The 6,149-nt window shown below is 39.7% G+C and overlaps 1 long non-coding RNA gene across 1 annotated transcript; it reads right to left on the reverse strand.

Annotated features, from left to right (window-relative positions):
• Nucleotides 1–279: 279 nt before the first annotated feature.
• Nucleotides 280–5,538, reverse strand: LOC120718244. Its single transcript, XR_005692435.1, has 3 exons — nucleotides 4,179–5,538; nucleotides 2,443–2,444; nucleotides 280–646 (listed from the first exon to the last, which is right to left on the reverse strand). It is a non-coding gene; the product is annotated as an uncharacterized LOC120718244 (long non-coding RNA).
• Nucleotides 5,539–6,149: the final 611 nt, after the last annotated feature.

Below are 6,149 nucleotides of genomic sequence, written 5' to 3' on the forward strand. Positions count from 1 at the left end.
ACAATTATCCATCTCACATCATACATCATACTGACCAGGATACTTCTTGTCATTAATATTATATTTTTATCAATATTATCATCTTTTTCTTTCCATATAATAACAACAGTATATTACAACATTTTATCAGTGTATATCACTATACTACTACTGAGCCAATTTAAAAGTTTGGATCAACTTACTCAGCAAACAGATAATTTAGAATTCATCCAATCTGTACAAATTGTTTTTTCTCTGAACAGGTTTGTGGCTACTTTTTTTTTTTAGACTGGTCTTCTGTTTGCCTCATCTCAGATCCAATCTTCAGTCACATTCATTCTCTCTGTTGCATGTTGAACCAAGCAGGTTATCATTATATTTATTTTTATATTTTATTTTGTATCCATCAAGGACTTCGGGTGGGCTGCAGTTCCACCCTCTCCCAGGCTGGAGACATTTACCTTGTCACACACTTTCCTTGGCTGAACAATGACACAGCCTTAATCTACCTTATGCATCTCTCTTTTTTATAGAAAAGGTTTTCATGTGAATGATTTCCTTTTATTTATTTTATACAATCTGGGCATGATCATCATGCCAACTATATTTCATTGTTTAGTTCTGTTTGTAAGGTTCCTCTTAAAATAGTTACTGCAGAGGGACTGCACTTCCCCTCTCACGCAGGACAATTTAGTTTCTTTGGATTTATCCACCTATCTGCACTTATTTTGGCCGGCGCCGGGATTTTTTGTCTAACCATTCAATTCAATTCAATTCAATTTTATTTATATAGCGCCAAATCACAACATAAGTCGCCTCAAGGCGCTTCATAGATACAGAGAAAAAAACCCAACAATCATATGACCCCCTATGAGCAAGCACTTTGGCAACAGTGGGAAGGAAAAACTCCCTTTTAACAGGAAGAAACCTCCGGCAGAACCAGGCTCAGGGAGGGGCGGCCATCTGCTGCGACCGGTTGGGGTGAGAGAAGGAAGACAGGATAAAAGACATGCTGTGGAAGAGAGACAGAGGTTAATAACAGATATGATTTAATGCAGAGAGGTCTGTTAATACATAGTGAGTGAGAAAGGTGACTGGAAAGGAAAAACTCAATGCATCATGGGAATCCCCCGGCAGCCTATGTCTATTGCAGCATAACTAAGGGAGGATTCAGGGTCACCTGGTCCAGCCCTAACTATATGCTTTAGCAAAAAGGAAAGTTTTAAGCCTAATCTTAAAAGTAGACATAGTGTCTGTCTCCCGAATCCAAACTGGAAGCTGGTTCCATAGAAGAGGGGCCTGAAAACTGAAGGCTCTCCCTCCCATTCTACTTTTAAATACTCTAGGAACAACAAGTAGGCCTGCAGAGCAAGAGCGAAGTGCTCTAATAGGGTGATATGGTACTACAAGGTCATTAAGATAAGACGGGGCCTGATTATTTAAGACCTTGTATGTGAGGAGCAGGATTTTGAATTCAATTCTGGATTTAACAGGAAGCCAATGAAGGGAAGCCAAAACAGGAGAAATATGCTCTCTCTTTCTAGTCCCTGTCAGTACTCTTGCTGCAGCGTTTTGGATTAGCTGAAGGCTTTTCAGTGAGTTTTTTGGACATCCTGATAATAATGAATTACAGTAGTCCAGCCTGGAAGTAATAAATGCATGAACTAGTTTTTCAGCGTCACTCTGAGACAGGATATTTCTAATTTTAGAGATGTTGCGCAAATGGAAGAACGCAGTCTTACATATTTCTTTAATATGTGCATTGAAGGACATGTCCTGGTCAAAAATGACTCCAAGGTTCCTCACAGCGTTACTGGAGGCCAAGGTAATGCCATCCAGAGTAAGAATCTGCTTAGATACCATATTTCTAGGCTTTTCAGGGCCGAGTACAATAACCTCAGTTTTATCTGAATTAAGAAGCAGAAAGTTAGCGGCCATCCAGGTCTTTATGTCTTTAAGACATTCCTGCAGTTTAACTAATTGGTGTGTGTTATCTGGCTTCATGGACAGATAGAGCTGGGTGTCATCTGCATAGCAGTGAAAATGTATGCTATGTCTTCTAATGATACTGCCTAAGGGAAGCATGTATAATGTAAACAGAATTGGTCCTAGCACTGAACCCTGTGGAACTCCATAATTAACCTCAGTGTGTGAAGAGGACTCTCCATTTACATGAACAAACTGGAGTCTATTAGATAGATATGATACAAACCACTGCAGTGCAGTACCTGTAATACCTACAGCATGTTCTAATCGCTCTAATAGGATATTATGGTCGACAGTATCGAATGCTGCACTGAGGTCTAGCAGGACAAGCACAGAGATGAGTCCACTGTCAGAGGCCATAAGAAGATCATTTGTAACCTTCACTAAAGCTGTTTCTGTGCTGTGATGAGCTCTGAAACCTGACTGAAACTCTTCAAATAAACCATTCCTCTGCAGATGATCTGTTAGCTGTTTGACAACTACTCTTTCAAGGATTTTTGATATGAAAGGAAGGTTGGAGATTGGCCTATAATTAGCTAAGACTGCTGGGTCTAGAGATGGCTTTTTGAGTAAAGGTTTAACTACAGCTAGCTTGAAGGCCTGTGGTACATAGCCGATCATTAGAGATAGGTTGATCATATTTAAGATCGAAGAATTAATTAATGGCAGGACTTCTTTGAGCAGTTTTGTAGGAATGGGGTCTAAAAGACACGTTGATGGCTTGGAGGAAGTAATTATTGAAGTTAACTCAGAAAGATCAATTGGAGAAAAAGAGTCTAACTTAACATCAATGGTACTAAGAGTAGCTGTAGATAATATTACATCTGTGGGATGATTACTGGTAATTTTTTCTCTAATGATAAAAATTTTATTTGTGAAGAAGTTCATGAAGTCATTACTAGTTAACGTTAAAGGGATTGTTGGCTCAAAAGAGCTCTGACTTTTTGTCAGCTTGGCTACAGTGCTGAAGAGAAACCTGGGGTTGTTCTTATTTACTTCAATCAGTGATGAATAGTAAGATGTTCTGGCTTTGCGGAGGGCTTTCTTATAAAGCAGCAAACTATTTCTCCAGGCTAAATGATGATCCTCTAAATTTGTGACACGCCAGTTCCTCCCCAGCTTACGAGTCATCTGCTTTAGGGTACGTGTTTGAGAATTATACCACGGAGTCAGGTACTTCTGATTAGAGACCTTAGTTTTCACAGGAGCTACAGTATCCAGAGTCGTACGTAGTGAGGAGGTGAAATTATTAACAAGATAATCGACTTCTGTTGGGGTAGCGTTCAGATAGCTGCTCTGCTCTATGTTGGTACAGGGCATTGAAGATGATAACAGTGGGTGGATTATATTCTTAAACTTAGTTACAGCGCTTTCAGAAAGACATCTACTTTGATAAAGTCTACTCTCCACCGCTGTGTAATCAATAATTGTAAATGTAAATGTTATCAGGAAATGATCAGACAGGAGAGGGTTTTCAGGAAACACTGTTAAATGTTCAGTTTCTATGCCATATGTTAGAACAAGATCTAGAGTGTGATTAAAGTGGTGGGTGGGTTCTTTTACATTTTGAGAGAAACCAATTGAGTCTAATAACAGATTAAATGCCATGTTGAGGCTGTCATTTTTAGCATCTACATAGATGTTAAAATCACCCACAATAATTATTTTATCTGAGCTGAGAACTAAATCAGATAAAAAGTCTGAGAAATCAGACAGAAACTCTGTGTAAGGCCCAGGTGGACGATAGATGATAACAAGTAAGACTGGTTTCTGAGTTTTACAGCTGGGGTGGACGAGGCTAAGCATCAGACTTTCAAATGAATTAAAAGTCTGTCTTGGTCTTTCATTAATTAATAGGCTGGTGTGAAAAATTGCTGCCACACCGCCCCCCCGGCCTGTGCTTCGAGATTTCTGGTAGTTAGAATGACTCGGGGGTGTTGATTCATTTAAACTAACATAATCATCCTGCTGCAACCAGGTTTCTGTAAGGCAGAGTAAATCAATTTGTTGATCAATTATTAAGTCATGTACTAACAGAGACTTGGAGGAGAGAGACCTAATATTTAATAATCCACATTTCACTGTTTTACTCTTTGGTTCAGATGTGGATACTGTATTGTTCTTTCTTTGTAATTGTTTATGTTTAAGTTGTTTGTTGATGGTTTTTAGTTTGGTCATTTGTTCATCTGCCGTGAGTTTAGTTTCGTTATTACCCATTTGGTTTAGTTTTGTAGAAGATTTGTTTACAAGGTATTTTATTGAGTTAAATATACAGACAGACCCGTGAAGCCGTCACTGGCACGAAGAATGAGGAGAGCTATCAACAACAGCCTTCTACTTTCAAGCTATTCTTGAAAGCGGTTGTTGATTTTATGTGATGAAGCACAACTGTTTCCTCATTCAGCCAGTACGTGAGCAATCAACGGTAAACAATTCAGGGGAATAGCTCAGCCTCCTTAGTGTGCTGTGAAATCAACTTATTCCCCAAACAGAACAGTAAAAACAGTTTATGCGCGCAAAATTTATGCTGGACAAGTCTGGATGTCTTATTAGTATCTGCTACCAGCCTCTCTTTCAGGCGAGCTGCTAACCGTTATTCTGCTACCAGCCCTTTTTCAGGCGAGCGGGTAACTTGTCGGGCTTCCAGCCACTATTTCAGGCGAGCGGATAACTTGTTGGGCTTCAAACCACTTTTTCAGGTGAGCGGACAATTAATTTGATCAGGCTACCAACCACTTTTTCAGGTGAGCGGAGAAAATCAGTCTTTCTGTAGACTTATGTTAGCGAATAGGTCACTTCCTATTTTAATATACTTAGACCAGACAGACTGTCCCAGCCGATCGTTTTACGCAAGGTGTGTCAAATGTGGAATAATCACCTGGCTTCGCTGTTGCCGGTCTGTCAGGCATCCCCCTTCAAGCCCCACTGCCGTGGGCCTGTATCAACATCGGCCAGGACCCGAATTTAACGTCCCTGGACTTTCAACCCTTCGTGGAGGGTGCTCTGCAGAGACTTCAACGCAGGTTTGTCACGGCGTCGGGACTTGAGGAAGGATACCACTGTGAAATGGAGCATAATATTATTATTAATACCAGTCCATTAACGGCTTCGAAGGACCAATTAAATGTCAGAGATTTACAGTTAACAAACAGTCAGGTGAATAAACAACACTGAGACACTTGATACTGATAACGTGCAGCACGGGTGAATCTCAGACAGAGAGACACCACAAACTGCAGTATTCGTTTATTTTTATAGGTTACATCGTCAATATGCAAATATAATCACATTCCCTGTTACGCAGGTCCTGATGCTGTCTGCGTGTAAGCTGTGTGTGTGTGTGTGTGTGTGTGTGTGTGTGTGTGTGTGTGTCACAAAGTATGTGTGTTGCAAGTCAATTTCTAAGAATAATATAATGCAAGTCAACTTCTGCGGATATGTATTTCTGTACTGGTCTCTTTCGGTAAATGAACACAGAGTCACAGGGTCAGCTTCCTGTTACTACAGAAAACTGTCTGGTGAAATATGTGTAACATAACATTTGAAGCATAATCAAATAAATAAATAAAAACTCCCTAACAGAGTCATATGTGCTTTTTTTTCTACATGCCTGTATAGCACACATCAGAAAACATTGTAGCACAGGTGTAAAATTGTACACACATTCAAATACCTTCATGTGGTTACAGTCTGTTATCGTGTTGGGTTTCAGTTTCCTCTTTCTGCCATCACCGATCGTCACTTCTTGGTGCATGGAACTTAGAACACATACAGTCTGGGGTTTTTTTAGGTGCATAAATTGTCAATGAGACACTGCCACGTCTAAGCCCTGAAGTGGGGAATACCTCTCGCTGTGCAGTGTCTTTTGCAAGTTGAGGAAGTTCAGTTTGTCTTTCATATTAGCAGGTCAGTCAATGTGTGGGATATTTTAGATAGATAGGGCATGCGGGAGAAGTACACAATGTCACCGTCTGCATAGATCTCAACTAAAAAAAACACCTCAAACTGTTTTTGTATATCAGGTTCAGCCTCTTCATGCATAAGCAAAAAAAAAAAATTCATATCATATCATATGATACGTCTAATATAGTTAGTGACCTTTAGACACTTTAGACGTATCATATCATATCATATGATGTGTCTAATATAGTTAGTGACCTTTAGACACTTTAGACACTTCCTCT

Source organism: Simochromis diagramma, unplaced genomic scaffold, assembly GCF_900408965.1.
Source record: "Simochromis diagramma unplaced genomic scaffold, fSimDia1.1 OVJJ01000812.1, whole genome shotgun sequence".
In the NCBI taxonomy this organism is placed as follows: domain Eukaryota; kingdom Metazoa; phylum Chordata; class Actinopteri; order Cichliformes; family Cichlidae; genus Simochromis; species Simochromis diagramma.